Consider the following 20,846-nt stretch of genomic DNA (forward strand, 5'->3'; position numbering starts at 1 on the left):
ACCTGCAGCTCTCAACTTCTTTTCTTTTTCTCTTTTTGCTTTGGGAAAGACCTGGTGGTGTTCAAGGGTTTGCTCTCTTTTCTTTTCTTTTCTTTTCTTTTCTTTTCTTTTCTTTTCTTTTCTTTCTCTCTTTCCCTCTCTTTCTTTCTTTCTTTCTTTCTTTCCTTCCTTTATTTTTTCTTTTCTTTCTCCCTCCCTCTCTCCCTTTCTCTCTCCCTCTCTCTCTTCTCCCTCCCTTCCTCCCTCCCTCCCTCCCTTCTTCCTTCCTTCCTTCCTTCCTTCCTTCCTTCCTTCCTTTTTAAATTTTGGAGCCAAACCAGGCTCTGCACTTGGGAATCACTCCTGACAGGCTTGGGGGACCATCGGGGATACTGGGAATCGAACCAAGGCAAGCGCCCTACCCCTGCGCTATCACTCTGGTCCCTCAGGAATAATTTTCTGGCTCTTGGCTAAGGGGTGACCCCTCAGCACTTTGGGGACTATATGTGGTGCCAGAGACTTGAAGCCAGGTTACATGCAAGACAAGGGCCTTAACCACTACACTATCTCTCTGGTTCTCTCAACTTCCCCTGACTCCATCTCCCAGCTGAAAGCTCGCCAGGGGCCGGAGACAGTACAGCAGGCAGGGCACTTACCTTGCAAACAGCCAACTCCAGTTCAGTTCCTCGCACCCACATATGGTCCCCCAAGCCCCTAAGTTTACAGAGCCAGGACAAAGCCCTGAGCACAGCCAGGTGTGGCCCAAACCCCACCCACAAAATGAAATAAGTTAAGAAACCTGGAGCGCGAGCTCTTGCTCTCCAGGCAGTGACTTCTGTGTGGGGACTGGCAGGGAGGTAGCTGGCCTCAGTGAGAACGGAACCGGAGAGTCCCCAGCACCCTGGCAGGCCTGGGCCGGAGCCGGGCGGGGCCCAGCACTGGCGCACCAGGCCAAGTGGGCCGGCTGCCAACGCGGAGCCACCGGCGCTGCTCAGGGCCCTCTCACCAGCTACATAATAAAGTAATTACGGGATTAGGGATAAAATTAGTCACTTGTGTAATTATTTTGCTTAGAACAGGAACAGAAAGGGCCTTTTTTAAAAGTTACTTTTTGGTCCCTCCCAAGAATATGGCCGAAGAGACACTGAGACATACACACATGCCCAGCGGTATGTGGTCCTGACCCCGAGGCTGGAGGCGACACTCACAGGGGCAGGGAACATCTGCACCCCACAGCCACAGGGCGCCCCGCCCCAGCAAGGCCCTGCACCCAGGAGAGCCTGATGGGACCCACTCTGGGTACCCTCTCCACTCATAGTCTCACAGATACAGGTGCACACACTCATGCTCTCTCCCTCTCCCTCCCTCCTTCTCTCTCTCTCTCTCCCCCCAGCTCTCCTCTCTCTCCTTTCTCTTTCTTTCCTAAGTCTCTCATCCTCTCCTCTCTCTCTCATTCTTTCCTATCTCTCTTCTCTCTCTCATCCTCTCCTCTCTCTCTCCTAGCTCTCTTCTCTCTCATTCTCTCTTATCCTCTCTCTCTTCTCGCTCTCTCTCACTCTTTCCTCTCTCTCTGTCTCTCAGATTGGCAGGACAATTCTAGTAGAACCGGCAGGATTGGGAGTCCAGAGAGGATGATACCATCCTACCATCACCCACACACCCCACTGCAAGAGGTCCGTCCTAATCCCAAGAATCTGAATGGGAAGAAGGGACTTTGCACATGTGATCCAGTTAAGCATGCTGGGAGGGGCTGGAGTGACAGGGCAGGAGGGTGGGCACTTGTCTTACATGTGGCCGACTTAGGTTTGATCCCCAGTACCCCATGTGTTTTTCCCCCCAGCCCTGCAAGGAGTGATGCATGAGCACAAAGCCAGGAGTAAGCCTTGAGTACCACGGGATGTGACCCAAAACCAAATATATATATATATATATATATATATATATATATCAATTAATTGAAAATGAAAAAGAATGTTGGAGAGATGGATCTGGACTGTCCAAGTGGCCCAGCCACCCAAGGACACCATCCCAAGGTCGGGTTAAGTGAGAGAGGAGCGCAGGGGAAAGGGAGCAGAGGCGTGTGAGGTGCCACAAGCCAAGGACTGGTGGCTGCCCCTCTCTCCAGTGCCTCTCAAAAGAACACAGCTCTGACCTGCCTGGATTTCAGACTTGGGTCTGGAGCGTTGTCCAGTAATGCACCTGGGTGAAGGGCCAGAGGTTCAGCAGCCCGGACCCCGCTCAAGCCTCCTCTGGTCTCCTCACTCTTTTATCCAAATTTCTGCTACTCTGGAACAGAGGGGAGAGTGTTTGCCTTGCATGGAGTGGACCTGGGTTCGATCCTGGCATCCCATATGGTTCCCTGAGCACCGCCAGGAGGTATTCCTGAGTGCAGAGCCAGGAGTAATCCCTGAGCATTGCCAGCTGTGGTTCATATACGCAAACCAAAAGAAAAAAGAAAGAGAAGACAACAGCAAGAGTGAGAGGGGCAGGCAAATGACAGCGGGCCAGAGAGGATGGGGGTTCTGAAAGGAGGGACAGGGTTATGAATTCCTGAGGACCTCACGCCTCTGTGCCCCGACGTATTCACAAGATGCCTGGGACACTAGGGACCATCCCTGCCTCCCCACAGAAGCATCTCACTGCCCTCACCACCGCGTGTCCTGGGAGCAGCGCCTGCAGCTCAGGAGAAGCAGACAGGGACAGCCCACTGGGGTCACCACGGCCACCCCCTGGCCCCAGGCACAGCACTCAGCACTCAGCACGCACACAATGTGGCAGCTCCAGATTTTCTCAACCCTTGGAACGAGAAGCCCCTTCCCACCCCCCATCTCAGTTAGACCAGGGCTGGGTCCACACTCACACCCACACCCCGGTCCTTGTCAGGTCCATCCCCAGCCTCTCCGAGACTGGCTCTTCGGGAGCCCCGATGCAAGCAGACACACTGGCAGGCCAGGGTCACCCCCTCCTCACACTGGTGCCCAGTTCTTCTCCCAAGGAGCCCCCTCCTCCCCTCTGTGCCCCCCTCCGCACTCACCCCAGCCCAGCACAGCAGGAGGGCCCCTCTGCTCTCTGGCCCACTTTCCCCAACTCTTCTTTCTGGTCCTCTGCTTTCTGGTCCTGCAGCTCCTCCTGCGCCCACAGCCGCGAGTCAGGTGGGAGCGGGGCTGGGCCCTGAGCTGAGTGTGACAGCAGGTGCCAAAGGTCAGTGGCCTCCCACCTCCCCCCAGCATCCACAAGTGGGGCTGAGTCACTCCATGTCCCCCGCCCCCCTGCACTTCCACTCTAGGGAAACTGCCACAGCCCAGTGGACCGAGGGGCCACGCCCCTCCGCCGCCCGCAGTAATGAGTGTGGCCGGGCCAGTACCAATCAGGCCGCCCCCTTTCCTGCCTGTGAGCTCAGCCTCATTACTCCGCTCTGTCTTCAGTACCACTGAGAAATCTTCATCTGAGGTCTCTGGAGGATCTTGAGAGCGTTATTCAAACATTAGCCCTGACATAGCTCCCCCGGCTCAGATTCTTCCCGCTTCCGGGCACTGCCAGGAGCCAGCACTGCCATGGTCCAGCATGTGGGACCCCAGGCCATGGCTCCCCAAGCCCCCCTTGATGTGGATTTTGCCCAGCTCCGTGCCTTTCTGCAGCAGAGGCTGGGGGAGGGAACTCTGCCTCTCGGGTGGCATACATGCCACCTCGTTCGTCATTTGCCACCAGCTGATGCTGCGCCCTGGCCACTCTCACAGACACAGAAACAAATGCTGACGGCCCTCAAGGGCCCCCAGCCAGCCACAGCCCAGCTGGCCAGGAACCCAGAACCCAGAACCACTGAGCTCCAGGCCTCTCCCAGCAGCACCACTTCTACCCCCAGGTCTGCACGCTGCCCCACGGCCCCGAGCAGAGACGGGGTGACTATCACCCACACCCCAGGGCAGGTGGAAGGGCTAAAGGGACAGTGGGGGAGGGGGTTGGAGCCATAGAACAGTGGGTAGGGCATTTGCCTTGCACACAGCCGACCTGGGTTCGATCCCCAGCACCCCATATAGTCCCCTAATCACTGCCAGGAGTAAATCCTGAGTGTAGAGCCAGGAGGAACCCCTGAGCACTGCTGGGTGTGATCCAAAAAGAAAAAATAAGTAAGTAAATAAATAAATAAATGAAGGAACTGTGGGTTCAAAGCTTCTAGGATGGGCTGCTGACGGGGACCAAGCCCAGCAACACTGAGGGCTGACTGCCATGTGCTCCTCTCTCTGCCTGCCTCCGAGCACCTGCAGGAGAGCACCATCAGGAGGCCGGAGGGGGCTTCCAGGGACCAGAGCGGAGAGGCTTGAGGTCAAGGAAAGACCAGAGCACTTTGCCCACTGCCTTCAGTGTCCTTGGGGAAAGAGCCCCGGGAGGTGGGGGGCGGGTGGAGGGACGGCCCAGGGAGCCTGTGGCTCTGTACAGTTTCACTCTAAGTGAGGCTCTCTATCCCGGGAGGAAGGACCTGCCTGGGATGATGGAAGGAGAGGCTGGATCCTGGCATCACCTCAAGAGCTGGAGGGCGGAGCACCACCCCCGGGGGGCTCCAGGCCCACTCCCGGCTCTTGCTCCATGGAAAGAGTGGGTTGGAGGGCGGAGGGCGGGCAAGGGGTGACCCTTTCATTCACCAAGGCTCCAGCTCCACCCAGAGCCAATCATAGCCTTGGAGGGAGGCAGAAACTTTGGTTCCCCTGGCAACGCAGACAAAGGCATCTCAGCACGCCATCGGCTGGAATGGGGATGTGGACTGCATCTTCCCCACAGCATCCAGATGGGGCTCTCCTCTGCTGTGCTCCTCAGAGGGGGCCAACTCACTCCTCCTCTGGGTCCATCTCAGCAGAAAGGAGGGGCGCGGGAGGGTCTTGTGCTGGGGAGCGTCTGCTACCAGCTCTGGGCCCCTCTTCGCCCTCCCTCTCTCGTCTGCTCCCTTCCTCCACTCCACAGACCTGAGTTTGGATCCATCACCGCTCACTGGGCCACTCCTACAGCTGGACCACTGGTTCGAGTGAGGAGTGCCAGCCATTTCTGCTCCCCTCAGAGCTTCCCTGGAGAGAGCTGGAGAGGGCAGGGACAGGACAGGGCGGGGGTGGACAGGGCACACTGCCACCTCAGGCCAGTCCTCCGGCTGCTCATGGGTGTGGCCAAACCTGCCAAACCAGTCCCCTGTGCCAGAGCTAGTGGCAGCGCCCTGGAGCCTTGGAGCTCTGTTGTGTGGCAGAGAAGCAGAGGTGGGTGGAAGTGGCAACGCACAGCCCGGGGGCAGGGAGGGCAGGGGGCACCCTGCGGGCGGGTGTGCCTAGCCCAACAGCCCCAAAGCTAGCCAGCACCCAGCAGCCACCAGGCCTGCCCTGGGCTTCTCCCATTGGGCAAGGGACCCTGGCACTGGTCCGAGACACCAAGCAGGAGGCATTGAGAGGGCACAAAAATGGCACAGACGTCTCTGCTCTGAACCACAGCCACCAAGATGAAGTCAGGCACCCTCAGCCTTGCCCAGTACCCACCATCACTGTCTCCATGCCAGGGACCAAGTCCAGGATGTGGTGGGCACCACCCCCCGACACTGCCCTGATGCAAACAGCAGTGAGATGAGGGCAGAAGACCCAAATTCTACAGAAGCTCTTGACAGGCAACACTTGAGGACTTGTGGGGATCTGCTGTGCTCTCACCGGTACCCCCTTCCTGTGGGGGGACAGTCAGCTTCATTGTTTCAGGGGACCCTGCACTGGTGCTCCCACCCCTGGCCCCCAGGTCCCCTATAAAGGAGAGTCTCGGTGTCCCCGGTGTGTGGAGGTCTTGCAGGACAGGCCTGGCTTCCTTGGCAGGGACTGCGTGGCTGGAACAAGACCCTGAGCAGGCAGGAACGAAAGCGAACAGGCCAAGGGACTTTCTCTGCAGCTACTTCCCCACCCTGGGCCCAGGATCTGGCAGCCCTCTGCATGCACCCAGGCTCCTGTGTGGGGCAGGCAGAGACCCTCGGAATCCCCAGAGCCTGGACACTGGGCCAGCAGGGACCTACAGATGCCAGCATCTCTGTCAACAGCAACCACTGAGGTCATAGCAGAGGTGGGGCCAGCACAGTCCAGGGGAAACCATGCACCCCACAGAGGGAGGGGAGACGCTGGCCCGGAGGCTCCGGAACCACTAGGTATCAACACCAAGTTCCCCTGCACAGAACCAAATGCTGTGGGCCCGCTGGGCTGCCCTCTGTACCCCACCCATGGGACAGTGGTTGGCGCATGGCAGGAACTCGGTGAAACTAGGTTAGGGCCGGAGAGGCAGCTTACAGGTAGGGTACAAGCTTCACCTGACAGCCCCCATCCCCAATTTGAGGCCCAGTACCAGCACCGAGGAACACTAACAACAGCAGACTAAACCAACGTTGTGAGGAGCCCAGAGGGGGCTGAACCTGCTTCTAGGTCCTGCGCAAGGATGGAGGTGGGGGGCAGAGATGGAAGAGGTGCAAGAACCAGCCAGGCTGCACCTGGCCCTGACAGCGCCAACAGCCCCCCACCCATACACACGCCAGCCCCAGCAGTGGATCCCGGGGCGCCTCTGGGCAGGAGACAAGCTTCAAAGGGCAGAGAACTGAGCTGAGAGCAGGGAGGAGCCAGGGCTGAGCACTTTGCACACGAGGCCCTGAGTTCCCCCCCTGTAGCTGTACCGGCAGCCTGGTGGCCCTCCTCCCCGCTACACCTCCACCCCAAGCACTGACGCCGTCAGGCCTGGCGCCAGCGGGGAGAGCACCAGCTTGGTGGTGGGTTTAAATGGGACAGAGAGAACTAACCCTAGCTTCTAAAATGCCCGACTGTCCTCTCGGAGGCCACAAGCCACGCATGGCGCATTTGCGGGCTCAGGGACGCTCTGCAGTGTGGCAGGCACCAGCTCTGCAGGGTGCTGCGTAGTCTTGACCCTTGTACCCCTAACCTCTGCAGTAGGGACACAGAGACAAATTGGGGGGAGGGGCTATGCCAACCTTAGAGTAAACGGAAGCAGATAGGACACCCAAGTCTGTTTTGGGGGTTCTGGTTCTTCCTACCTTTTTCTCACTGCTGGGGGTAGCGTGTGGCCTCTGGAGTGTGACTCACCATCAACCAAAGCCTGCAGCGAGGAGCCTGTGTCCTGACCACGGGACCCAGCTGCACAGGCCCCTCGGGCTGGTCAGGGCTGGCCTGGCTGTCTCTGGGGGGAGCCAGGGGACAAACTGAATCCCTAGCAAATCTTAGCCCCACGTGTCCCAGCTCCAGGACCACCGACTGCCAGCAAGACAAGGAACTGTGAAGAATGGGAGGGAAGGTGGTAGGGGAGTGGGGGGCCGAGACCCAGAGGGCGTAAGGATGGTCAAGGATGCAGACACATGGAGAGGCGGCTGGCTTGAGGAGGGGACCCTCCTGGGTGCTGGCTTGGCCCCAGTCCCTGCATCCAGGGATGGCTCCTTACCCAGCCCACCCAGAGGCCACAAACCTTGACTCAAGGCAGGTTCTCGCAGTCCCATGGCCTCCCCAGACCACCTCAGGCCCAAGTGACCTTGGAGACCAAGGCTAAGCCAGCACTGCGAGCCTGAGAGTAGAGCACATGCCCTCCATCCAGTGCCCACTCCAGAACCACAGCAAGTGCAGGGCCAGTCCCAGGGGCCTTCGCATCTCAGGCTCCTCCTTGGTCCTGCCTGAAAGCCACGTCTCGGGAAAGGCCCAGGCTGCCCCTAGGAAGGTCTCCGGTGCTGCGGTGGCAGAAAATATTAACACTTGGGGGACATGGTTCCAGGAGTGAATCCAGGTGGTGCCCTTTTCAGCCCTGCCTCTGCAGCTACCCTGGAGGAGAGACTGAGCCATCCCTGCCTCAGTTTCCCTATCTGCTCCCCCGGCAGCAGGCCGGCACATATACCTCTAATAACCCCCAATAAGTGGCCAATCCCATGCACCTGGTCGGAAGAGATGGGTTGCCTGTAATTTCCGTCAAGATCAGACGGAAGGGCTGGAGAGATGGAAGCTGACGGGAGTACTAAGTCAGGCCTAGGACGTAGCTCAGTGTCAGGATGCTTGGCCTGGGCTCAAGCCTCAGCACTACAGGCTCTAAGGATAGGGCAGGGGCATCACCTTGAGGGCAGGGGAGACAGCTCAGAGAGGTAGAGAGCCTGCCCTGTGTGCTCCAGGTCCCAAGTCTAACCCCTGGCACTGCATGGTCCCTGCTAACACAGCTGGCTGTGGCCCTGGTGGCCGCTGACTCTGGCTGAGGAAGCCCCTGTTACTTTAGGTGCATCGATTTATCACAATGTTGCCTGCTTTAAGTGCATGAGGCTGGGTTCAACCACTGGAGAGAGACAGACAGACAGACAGACAGACAGAGACTAAGTCAGGGCTAGACTAAGGAACCCTCAGATTCAGAACTGGTGTGTGAGGCTTGGTTCTGTAAGCCTTAGCATCCTGGCAAGGTCTGATCTGTGATATAGCTCCCTTCATCCTGCTCTGGCCCACAGAGAACGTCCCAGAGGCTGTCCCAGTAGCTGTTGGCACTGGGCGGTAGGGAAAAGTGGGGGGGGGGGGGGGCGGGGGAGTCCCACGCGCTGGATTCTGTCTGCAGACATGGTTCTGCCTTGGAACAGTCACATGTCTGCTCCAAACCTGTTAAACCCACCCACCAAACAGCGATAGTCCAGCAGCTAGGGTTCGATCCCTGGTACCCCCTATGGTCCCCTGAGCACCACCAGCCGTGACCCAAAAATAAAAATAAATAAAATCAAACCCACCCACCAATTGGAGACAATCCTATGTGTTTGCCTGCCTCTAGGGATCAGAAAGAGAATCCAACAGGAAGTTCTTTAGGAGGGAAACAGAAGGGACGTTGGAGTCTGGTCCTGATGAGCCAGGTGCTGTGGACCATGGGATGAGGAGGAGGAAGACCCCAGTGGAAAGAGTCCCCTGCCCTGCTCCACCCCCCACCCCGGCCACCCACCCACACACACACCTGCAAATACTGGAATCCCTGCAGGCAGGGTGGGAGAAGTCTGGGATCACAGGGGCCAGGGAAGGCAGACTGGACATCTGCACCTGTCTGGGTGCCCCTTGGGAAGCCTGCCCCCCCAGACAGCTCCTCCTGCTGAGGCTAAAGGGAGGGCTCTGCCAAGGTAGGAGGAACAGGAGTGTCCTCCCTGATAGGTGTCTGCCCCGTGCCACAGTGGTACACAGCTGCCTTGTCTATGGAGGGAAGGGAGGGGCCACGCTGGGGTCCTAGATCCTGGGTCCTGCCATCCCATGATGAACCATCCTGCTCGCCCCCCTTTCCCTCCAGAGTCACTGGACATCACTTTCCGGCTGGAGCCCAAGTTCCCAGGGTGTGGTGTGAAGGGGACCCTCCCGGCACTCAGGCACTCGGGGACGGATGGAAGACAGTGTTGGCGCTGTCACCTCCCCTGGCCCCCCACCCCAAACCTCTCAACAGGGCCACACAGAGGCCTCTATGAAGCTGGTTCCAGAACCATTCCGAGCGCCCCGGCCGCTTTCCCACACAGCTGGTCCCCAGAACCCTCGGCAGAGCAGAGGGCAAGGAAATGTACGAAGTGCTGCCGCTCAGGCCCAGCATGGCTGTCACAAAGGCTGGTGGGGGGTGTGGCGGAGGGGGGGATTGCTGCCCCCACTGCAGAGTTTAAACACATGGGCGCAAGCGAGCGGGGCCGGCAGACGTGTTGGCTCTCCATATTCCTAAAGTCAAAACAGGCCCCAAACACAGAAGGGCTGAGGCCCCCAACGCAGGCAGGCCTGTGTCGGCATGGCACAGGCACGGGGGGCCCCGGGGGCTCACAGGCCAAATGACTTCGCCTCAGTGGCGCTCGGCCGCCTGTGAAAATCCGTCACCCTGTCACCCTCTCACTTCCCGTCTCCTCTGAGGAACTGGCAGCGGTTAGTACCAGCGGCTCGTCTTACCGGCTCTGACTCCCACAAGCTGCCCGCCTCTGCGCCTGGCCCCTTGGAGGGCTTCCAGAGGCGTGAAGAATTTGTGGAATAAATGTAGAAATCAACTCTTCCTCCCCTGACCTCGCCCCCGCCCCCCGCCCAAACACACACACACACACACACTCGCACCAGGTATCTGTCCACTGAGGTGTCCCCATCCCCACCCACTTGCCGAAATATCAGGCCCAGACCAAGCAGGCTCCCTCCGGGGAGCTCCCTGTCCCCCGCCTATATCCTGGCAGGCTGTGGACAGAGGATTCCTTGTTCCCAGGGCGCTTCCTGCCCAGAGACCTCGGTGGGGCCCAGGTCTGGCAGGAAGGAGTCAAATCGCTCCTTTAAACTGAAGCTAAGGGCACCCCTGCCCCCACTACCGCCGGGAGCAACACGCTCTCAGCTCTGGCGTTCATTCTACCTGCCTCAGCCTGGCGCAGGGCCACCCTCACCCCCCGGAGTCCTTTCTCCCCCCCCCACTCCAACAGAGAGAGAGAGAGAGAGAGAGAAGAGAGAGAGAGAGAGAGAGAGAGAGAGAGAGAGAGAGAGAGAGAGATGGGGGATGCACACTCCAGTGCCCCTAGGGAAAGAGGCTACTCTGAGGAGATGATTCTAGAATGACTCTATCCCAGTTCTGGCAGTTGTGTCTCACTTGTAACTGTACGGGGACATCTGCACATTCCTTTGCCGTCTCCCCACTGGCTGGGCTCCCTCTCAGTATTCTCATCTTGCCAGAGTCACAGAGCCTCCATGCTAGAAGGGGGGCCTCAACGTGGGCTAGGCCACTGGTCCCCAAATCATCCTGCACAGAGGCCAGCCGAAGATGGGTGTGGGGCATTGTCTGGGAGCTGTGGCATCAGCTCGCTGGGGGTCCCCCAGGCCCATCCCAGCCTCAAACACAGATGCGACCCCTTTAGTGACTTTGCACCCTGAGGTTCCTTGGGGGTCCATTGGAAAAGGGTCTTTCCTTGCTGGAATTCTGGGAAATAATCTAATGATCCTGGCTGTACCTTGCCCTACTTCCTGCTCTAACAATGTCCATGAAACCCAGAGTCCAGCAGAAAGTGGTAAATAAGCAGTAGCTATGCACCGGAATCCCGGTTACAACCCAGGAGAGGTGAAGCCAGAGAAACAGGGGTTACCAGGCCAGAGAGGCCTGCTTCCGGGGCCAGTGGTCACCTGGACACGCAACGTAGCCCCAGCATATTGCCCTGCGCAGAGGCACCGGAAGGACATCTAGTCCAGTGCCTGCTTGCAAACAGCCCAGCCCAGAGATGCCACTCGGTGCTGTCCTGCCTTCTCAAACCCGTCAGAATTCTGGGGCCAAAACAATCTCATTCTTCCCCCAGCCGTCGACTATATGAAAACCAAGCATGCTGGGGGGCCCCTGGGCCTCATCTGTTCCCACCCCCCACCCCACCACAGCAGGAAAAGGAGGCTGGGCCTCAGCACACTCACCCTGCTCTGGCCACGCCGGCTCCCGGGGGGAAGGACGTCAGTCACACACCTGAGGGAGGAAACAGGGTTAGCTCCTGGGACCCGGCCAGCCCAGAGCCGTGATCCGAGTCTCCCTGACACAAACCTTAAGGAAGTTGCTGAACCTGTTGAGCAGAAAGGCCCTGTGACCCGAGGCAGAGAGCAGAAGGGAAAGTAAGGAATCTGGAGGGAAGGAGAAGGGCCTGGCAGGCAGGCAGGAGTGAGGGAAGTCATGGGCCTAGTGGGACAGAGCGAGACCTGGAAAGGCGCCAGTCGCTCAGGTGTGTGAGGCTCAGAGGAGGTCGCTGGGCAGGGGGTGGAGGTGCCGTGTCTAGGGGGGCTGTGATGGAGACTCATATAGGGGTGGATGCAGGCTATCTAGAAAGTGGATGGAATCCAGTGGTCTTATTTTTTTTTTAGGGAGATGGACCACCCCCAACAGTGCTCAGAGGTCACTCCTCCTGGCAGTGCTCAGGAGGCCTTGGTGCCAGGTATTAAACCCGGCACCCCAGTATGCGCATGAAGACAAGGGGTCAAGGGGGCTTTATTCTTCGTTCTGGCTGTGCTCAGTGCTTACTTCTGGCTCTGTGCTCAGAAGTGACTCCTGGCAGCACTCGGTAGTCCAGATGTGATGCTGGGGATTAAACCCGGGTCAGCTGCACACAAGGCGAGTGCCTTACTTCCTGCATGATTCTCCGGCCTGATAGGGGCGGGGGGAGGGGGGGGAAGTTTGGGAGAGCAAGGGCCTGCTTCCCCCTCAGAATCTTCCTTCCATGGTGGTGCCAAGTTCTCCTGTGCCCAGAAAAGACACACACACACACACACACACACACACACACACACACACACATATAGCGGGTAGGGTGTTTGCCTTGCACACGGCTGATCCGGGTTCGATTCCTCCACCCCTCTTCGAGAGCCCGGCAAGCTACCGAGAGTATCTCGCCCACAAGGCAAAGCCTGGCAAGCTACCCATGATGTATTCAATATGCCAAAAACAGTAACAACAAGTCTCACAACTTGATGTGAGACTTTACTGGCGCCCGCTCGAGCAAATCGATTCACAATGAGAGGTCAGTGCTACATATATATCCATGGCTCCCTCCAGCCTGGTTTATGCGGGCCTCAGTTCCCCCATCTGGAGACCACCATGGTTGGACTCAGGGGCCCCAGGTCACTCACAGAGCATTAGAGCCACCTCTCAACCCCCTGTCACGGCCCTGTGAACCCAGCCTGGACTGTAGGAGGCAGAGGACGCCACATTGGGAAGGACTCTCTATGTCCCCTCACATGGGGCAAAAGAATCACACAGCTAGGGAGGTCACCTGGGCAGGGGCTGGCCAGCAGGGGCAGAAACTGTGCACTGGGCACCTTCTCAGGGACCCCTGGAGGGCAGGCAGTTTGCTGGGGCCCGGGGGCCAGGGTGCTGGGTGCGGCAGCACTCTGTGGGCAGCATGTACCTGAGCAATCGTGTCACTCCCCTGCACCTCAGCTTCGTGTGGCCGTCTCGAAAGCAGACGTCAGAGTCTTGCTTCCAGGTCTCACAGGAGGAGGAAAGGCTCAGGAGACCCACACAGGGAGACTCATCCCACCAGCGCAGGAGCAGGCAGGCCCACCTGCAGCCGTGCAACGGGAGACCTCGGCTGTGAGGGGGCTTCCTGAAAACTACTGCAGGGCCCCCTGCAGCCAAGCCCCCCTGCCCAGGGTCCACATACCATTTTGGGGTCCCCAATTAGGTGAGGAGGTTGAGACCAGAACATTCCAAATGACCAGGGCCCCAGAGAGAATGATCGTGAGACGGTGGGTTTTAAGCCCAGGATCCCAGGTTAAAAGGGCCCTGGTTTCCCCCCGGGGAGATCCAGAGCAGATGATTGTGGATGAGCTTCAGTTTTCAGGGCCCCGAGAAACCTGGAATGGGGACAAACGCAACTCTGAGCTGGGGTGGGGGGGGGGGGGACGGCGAGGCTACAGGGAGAGGAACCCAGAAGGAGCTGGGGAAACAAAAGCCTCTTTCTCAGGAACCCGCTCTGGGGACTGGGCAGGAGGGGAGGGGGCTGACCAGCGGAGCCCATCCATCCTGCCAGGACCTGGCTCAGAGCTGGAGCTAAACAAACAGAAACCAGCCCAGCTTGGCCATGGGCTTGCTGCGGGAGCCTGCAGACATGCACACACACACACACACACACACACACACGCACACATGCACACACGCACACACAGGCATATGCAGACACACGCACGCACACACAAACATGCACACTCAAGCACACACACACAGACACACGTGTGTCCACATACATGCACAGGACCATGCACACACATGCACAGACACGCATACACACAGGCACATGCACATGCAGGCACACACACAGGAATATGCACACACAGGCACATGCACACACACAGGCATACACAACCATACAGGCACATGCACACGCAGGCACACACACAGGCACATGCACACACAGGCACATGCATACACACACAGGCACACACAACCACACAGGCACCTGTACATGCAGGCATACACACAGGCAGGCACACATACAGGCACACACACACATACAGACATATGCACACACAGGCACGTGCAAACACGTAGGCACATGCACATGCACACACACAGGCACATGAATGCACGCGCCAGCATATGAACATGCACACATGCACAGGCACATGTACACACAAACAGAGGCACACACACATCCTCTTCCCCGACCCGTTTCTTCATTTCAGGAAAGCTGCATGGTATCCGCAGCCTCCCTTCCAGCTCTAGAAGACGACACCCCCTGGGAGCACTACACCCCTGCACCCACAGGCTGGCTCCACCACCCCACAGTGGGGATTGGTTGTGGGGGAGAGGGAAACACTGGCTGGAGGACTCAGGTTCACCAGGTAGCTCACTTCCCCTCAAGAGGCTCCTGATTCCTCACCTACAGAACAGGAAGAGCCAAGGAGACCCCAGAGTGAGCAGTCCCTGCGGTATGGAACAGAGCCTGCTTGAATCCCTTCCCAACTCTCAGCCTCAAGCTCTTTGCACACCTCCTGCCTCCAGGTTCACAGGAACGGATCCTCGAGCTCAGACACAAGAATGGGAACAGAACCTCACAACTCAGTCTTGGCACCCACTACTATCTAACACCTGACTGCTCTCGTGTGCAGGGCATGGGGTCCAGGGCTGCACTGGGGCTCTATCCCAACCACCACTCCATCCATCTAGCCGGACAGATAGGTCAAGTTGAAGGGACTGGTCCAAGGTCATGTGCTAGACAGGGAGGGGCCTGGCTGTCCAGATGCAATTCTTCCTTTGACCTCAGGACACCAATCTCCTTGAGGCCTTGGAGTTAGCAGAGTAACATTCCATCGTGGGGCATGGCCCCGATCGGGGGGTGGTGAGTGAGGCTATGTGGTCTGCACCTCCTCCAAGCCTCCCTGTAACTTGCAGTCCTGTGTTTTTGTTATTGTTTGTTTCTGCGCTTGGGGAATTGCTCCCTATAATGCTTGGGGGACCTATGCAGTGCTGGGGATCAAACACAGGCCTCCAGAATGTCAAATACATGTCTACCCATGCCCGTGAGCTATTTCCTGGTCCCAGCTTTGTATTTTTATTCCAACTCCACTCTTATTAGAAATAGGCAGCCCACCAGAAATATAATGCACATCACAAATGTCATTGAAGATTTTCCAGTAATTTAGAAAGTAAAAGGAATAGGAAAATAAATTTTCATAATATATTATTTAACCCTATAAACTCATTTCAACATTTAATCAATATGTTGAAAAATAGCACAGAGCTATTTTCTCAAGACTTTGGCTTCATAATTTGTCTTCTAAACTCCAATGTGTCCCTCACACCTAGGACACTTCTCCACTCTGACTCTGAGTTTGAACGGGATATTTAATATTCTCTGCCTTCTCAAATGAAAACGCAGATTCATGAATCTAAGTTCCCCGACATTCGAAGCAGCTCATCGGTAACTGAAGAGAGCTTGCTTTTTACATTTTAAATTAATATGAATCAAATCAAATATGAAATTCAATGCCTCAGATGCACGAGCCATATTTCTAGCCTGAAGAGTGAGGTCCCCAAGGTCACGGCTCACACTGCAGCTGAATAGAGAGCTGTCCACTCACTCAAAAGCACCCCCCGCCCTTGAGCTTACCTCTGGCATTGGGGTCTGAGCCCGCAGCTCAGAGAGGAGGTCCCCTGCCCAAGGTCACCCCAGCTTGATGCCAGGCCTGTCTGACCTGGAAGCTCTAAGCTGTGTCCCTGTGGCCTGGTACAAAGGAAACAGGAAGCCTTTTCCACTAGCCCCAGGGAGTCCGGCAGTAGAGAGGCCCAGACCAAGAGGCTACAAGGGGTTGGGAGATGGCCCAAAGGACTGAGGTGTGCACACAGCATCCACGAGGCCCCGAGGTCCATCACTCACACATACCTGCATGCCCTGCCAACACTAACACTATTGGTGCTAGCCCTGCCACACCCCTCCCCTTCCCCAGCCCCACCACCCAGCCCTGCTGGGAAGCCTGTCAAATTAAAAAACAAATCATGAAAAACATGACAGCAGTTCTAAGCAGGGGGCACTCCCACACCCTCTCCTGCAGGCGGCCAAGCCAGCGAGGTCAGTCACAGCCTGCCCTCTGCCTGGGTGCCACTCACCTCCCTGGGTCACCTGGGCTGTAGGCAGGAAGAGTTCAGATGCAGCCAGTCCCATGGGAGGTCCAGGAGTGGGGAATGAAGGCGGGGCAGGGAGGCAGGGAAAGGCCAGAGCCACCCAGTGGCTCCACCCCTGCCCTGGGGAGCACAGGCCTGCAGGGCGAAACTCACCAGCTCTTAGGTTTAACAATTAACTCTGATTGGTTTCCCTTTCAGCTGGAGGCAGATCCAGCAAAAAAAAAAAAAAAAAAAAAAAAAAAAAAAGAACTAGTTGGGGGGGTGGGGAGGGTGTGAAGGGAGAAGGGGGACCCTGTTCACCTCCCTCCTATCCCTTCCACCCAGCCCTTTCTGGCTGATGGCAAAGTCCCATGAGTCAGGGCAGGGCCTGGTACACAGCAGGTGCTCGCTAAATATTTCCAAATGATGACTAAACAGAAGCAAAGACGGCAGACTGATGCCAAAGAGAAGGAAGTATAGAGGGAAGGCTGGTCCCAGGTGGGCTCAGGTCTTCCGGGAGGGAGACAAGAGAGACTGATGAAGCCAAGGACCAGGACACCAGGCACCAGGGACATGCCAAGAATGTGGCTGGGGGGGGGGGCGGGGGGGCTGGAGTGTTAGCACAGCGGGTAGAGCATTTGCCTTGCCCGGTGGACTGGGGTTTGAATCCCAGCATCCCATAAGGTCCCCTGAGCACCGCCAGGAGTTAATTCCTGAATACAAAGCCAGGAGTAACCCTTGAGCACCGTGGGGTGTGACCCCAAGTGCAAAAAAAAAAAAAGAAAAAAAGAAAAAGCCAAGAATGTGGCTTTGAAGTCCCTCTCCCTCCCCCCCCCCCCCCCCCCCCCGCCCGGCTGCATCTGTGGGTGGGCCTCTCTCTTCCTGGCTGTAGCCTTCAGGCCCCCATAGATGAGCTGAGAGCCGAGCCCCAACTGCGGGATGTTCTGCGCTGCTGGAAGTGTCTCTTGCTGCGTGGCAGCAGTCTCTTCTCAACAACCCCCCCAACCGCTCCCGCCACTCCCCTCAAAGTTACCCCACACCCAGGACCAACATTCCCCCAACATTCCCCAGGACCCCACCTAGGTGGCCCGTTTGCTTTCTGGAAGGCAAGCCCTGAGGGATGCCCAGATACTCACTTCCTGCACCTGTGACCTCACCCCAACTGCTGCACCCACAGGGCCCATCTGACATTTGCATGGCCCCTGCCCGCCAACACAGCTCAAGGCCCACAGCCCGTCCCAGCTGGCACTGGGCTCCCTGCACTCTGCGACCCACCTCCTGGACCTCTGCGTCCTCCTATACAGCACCAGGGCATGAACCAAGAGACGGCTGCTCCTGCCAGCTGGCCGATACTCACGGATTCTGACACTCCTGGCCTCATTCTACACCTTCAATCACACAGATCTCAACCGGAGTCAGGCAAACAAGCAGCCTGCGATGATGGGGTAGACCCCCACGGTCCAGGACTGCGGCCCACCAAGACATTCTTAACTCCAGCCTGGACAGGGGAACAGAGGCCCTCTGCGCCCAGGCCCCACCCCGGGCTCTCTCCTCCAGCACTGCCATCGTCGGACCCCTCCCGCAAACTCTCCTGAGCCAGACTCCATCACTCCCTGCCCGGGGATGCTGCTCCCAAGGCCCTTGTGCGTGGGCTGAAAGCTGCCTCGCTGGGGGTGCTCCCTGTCTGTGCCCCCTCTGCCCACTCCAGCCCGGTTCGCTCCCCTGCCCTACCCCGCCTGTGGCCTGTCCACGTCACACGAGTCTATACAGAAGACTGACTCCTTGGTTCCCCCGACCCTGCCTCTGTGGGGACCCTCTTCGGGGTAGCCTTTTGGAACTCTGATCTGGGGGCCATACCTGGTGGTACTGTGAAGTTGCTCTGGTGGCACTTGGAGGGTTGTGCAGGGAAGACCGGGCAGGACTGGGGAGCAAACCCAGGCTTCCTCCATGCAAGGCCTGAGTGCTCTCCCCAGCCCCCCACAGCCTGCAGACCCAGAAACTCCTGCAACGACTGTGTCCCCTGTCCCAGCACATGCGCAAAGCACAGGGGGTAGGTGTTGCTGAGACAACCCTGACAACCATGAACTGAACAACAATGAGTTCTAATCACACAGAGTCCGCTGACTCTGCACAGAGCAGATTTCGGCATCTGCCACTATTCATCGCACTTACCCCTCCCAGTCGCCCAATGGGCTTCTCATTCCTACCCCTTTGTTGTCAGCTGAGGAAACTGAGGCTCAGAGAGGTGAAGCCACTTGCTCAAGGTCACACAGCCAGGAGATTTCACGGTCAAGAATCGTTAAGTTCTTACCCATTGTCTTCTTGGCTTCCCTCCAATTCACAAATAAAGGCGGGTGTGGGGAGGCGTGTGTTATGACAAGTCGTGGCTTGTGAGTGATGGGGTCATGGGGGCTCCAGCCCAGGGTCAGGCTCTGAAAATGTAACTGAGCCTTCCGTTGCAGCCGGGGGGTGGCCATGGCAGGAGGTGGGGAGGAAGTGCATGTCTCATAAGCCTGAGTCCCTACACTTGATTCCCAGACTCACGGGGAACCAAACCAAACCTTTCATCAGGCGCATGCTCTGTGCAAAGCCCTGGGCTAAACCTGTTCCTGAGGAGCAAAGAATACGAGCACAGAAGACATCCCTGTGCTCACGGTTACTGCGGAGCAAAGAACACAAGCACAGAAGACATCCCTGTGCTCACGGTTACTGAGGAGCAAAGAACACAAGCACAGAAGACATCCCTGTGCTCTCAACCGAGCCAGAGACACAGGCCCAGGACAGCCTGGAGGGAGCAGAGCTTGTCCTCAGAGGAAGGCAGGGGTGGGGGGAGGAGGTGTGAAATAAATCCCCATGGTGTTTTGGGAAGGGACTCCTGGCTCTGCACTGAGCTGAGCCTGAAGAGGCAGACGGGAGTCCACAGACTCAGGACAGGGGTGGGGAGTGGCCCTCAGAGCAGGGGCAGGGAGGGATGTGGGTTAGCGCCGGGCATACCCAGGAGCCTGGGAAGCACGTTCTCTAGCCCTCCCCTTGGCACTGGCCCCAGGCGTCCAGCCCGGGAGAGAGGCCACCTCGAGCTTCCCCAGACTCATGGGCACCTGGGCCATTTACTCTCAAGGGTGCAGACAGGGAGAAAGGGCCTCGGCCTGGGCAGGGGAACGACAGGAGGGACTAGACTCTGCCATGAGCCCCTGACCTCAGGGGATGCTAAAGGGACAGGGAGACCCCACCAGAGGGGCTGGAGGCAGCAAGGGGAAGGGCAAAGGATGTGAACCGAGGAGTGGAGCGATAGCACAGTGAGTAGGGTGTTTGCCTTGCATGTGGCCGACACAGGTTCAATTCCCAGCATCCCATATGGTCCCCTGAGCACCACCAGGAGTAATTCCTGAGTGCAGAGCCAGGAGTAAGCCCTATGTAAGGCCGGGTGTGACCCAAAAAGAAAAAGAAATAAAAGAATGTGAACTGGTTTCCAGAAGAAAAAAAAAAAGAATGTGAACTGGTTTCCAGAACCACAGGTCAAAGCCAGAGGGTAAGGACAGCGTTCTCCCTGTGAGCCCCAGTCACCCCAACAGGGGACTGGTGAAAGCAGGCTGGGGGTGGGGGAGGGCCTGGGGAGAGCGCTCTGACGTCAGAGCCCATGCCTGGCACGCTCCTGGCACTGCATGGTCCCCTGAGGCCTGGTGGCCCCTGAGGACAGCAATGTGGAGTGTGGCCCCTATAAGAAATTAATTAAAAACACAGACAGGCTGACTCCAGGGTCCCCCGGCTGCAGGGCCACCGTGCTTTGAAGCCACTGGGGGAGAGAGTCACTGGGAGCTGACCTCTGCAGCGGGCGGGGGCCGAGCGGCCAGACCCTGAACTCAGCTTCCTTGACTCTGGAGAGATGGAGTCACTGTCTCTTTGTTACAGTCCCTTCGTGAGAGTCCCCTGCTCCAGCTGACCAAGGTAACGACAGCAGAGGGGGACAAGTAGGCTACAGCTGCCCAGACCCTGAGTGATCAGGGACCAGCAGTCCTGCAGTTTCCTAGCAACCCCAGTCCTAAGGCTGCTCCTCTTCCCTCCGGACAGTTTGGCCCTGATGTCCCTCTCCCTTTTCCTCCCCTTCCTCCCTCTCTCCCCCCTCCCTCCTCCCTCCCTCACTCCACCTCTCCCCCACCCCCACCCCTTGCTCTCTTGTTCTCTTTTGTTTGGTTTTTATATTTGAGTCACACCCACCTTGCTCAGGGGCTACTCCTGGCGGAGTACATGGCAGATCACTCACTGCCCAGGACTGAACCTGGCCTCCTATGTGCAAAGCATGAGTCTGGCCTGCTGAGCATCTCTCTGGCCCCCAACTTCCTTTTGAGCACAAACATGCTGCCACCCTACCCTCTGCTGTCCATCTCTGAGCCCCCCAACCCCCCATGTACCCTTTCAAAGAGATAAAAGTATCACTCCTCAAAGATGATAAGTTGTATTTAGCTAGAAAACTCAAGACAGGGGTTGGAGTGATAGCACAGCGGGTAGGGTGTTTGCCTTGCACGCGGCCAATCTGAGTTCGATTCCCAGCATCCCATGTGGTCCCCCGAGCACCGCCAGGAGTAATTCCTGAGTGAAGAGCCAGGAGTAACCCCTGTGCATCGCGGGGTGTGACCCAAAAAGAAAAAAAAAAGAAAGAAAGAAAGAAAGAAAACTCAAGGCAATCCCCAGGTGGGAGAGATAGTACAGAGGGTAGGGCATCTGCTTAGCATGTGGCCGACCTGGGTTCAATCCCTGGCACTCCATAAGGTCCCATGAGCTCACCAGGA

The 20,846-nt window shown here is 57.6% G+C and overlaps 1 protein-coding gene across 2 annotated transcripts in view; it reads right to left on the bottom strand.

Moving 5' to 3' along the window:
- The window catches only part of EPB41L1 (erythrocyte membrane protein band 4.1 like 1), a 115,971-nt gene that overhangs the window by 86,312 nt on the left and 8,813 nt on the right, over nucleotides 1-20,846 (bottom strand). Inside the window, exon 2 of one of the 2 annotated variants that reach the window (XM_056122009.1) lies at nucleotides 11,388-11,436. The exons of the other annotated variant lie outside the window; for it this stretch is intronic. The gene's annotated coding sequence lies outside the window, so the exon portion shown is untranslated. The remainder of the gene's footprint in view (nucleotides 1-11,387; nucleotides 11,437-20,846) is intronic. 2 annotated transcript variants of the gene reach the window in all.

The sequence above is a fragment of the Sorex fumeus genome, unplaced genomic scaffold, assembly GCF_029834395.1.
Source record: "Sorex fumeus unplaced genomic scaffold, SorFum_2.1 ptg000044l, whole genome shotgun sequence".
In the NCBI taxonomy this organism is placed as follows: domain Eukaryota; kingdom Metazoa; phylum Chordata; class Mammalia; order Eulipotyphla; family Soricidae; genus Sorex; species Sorex fumeus.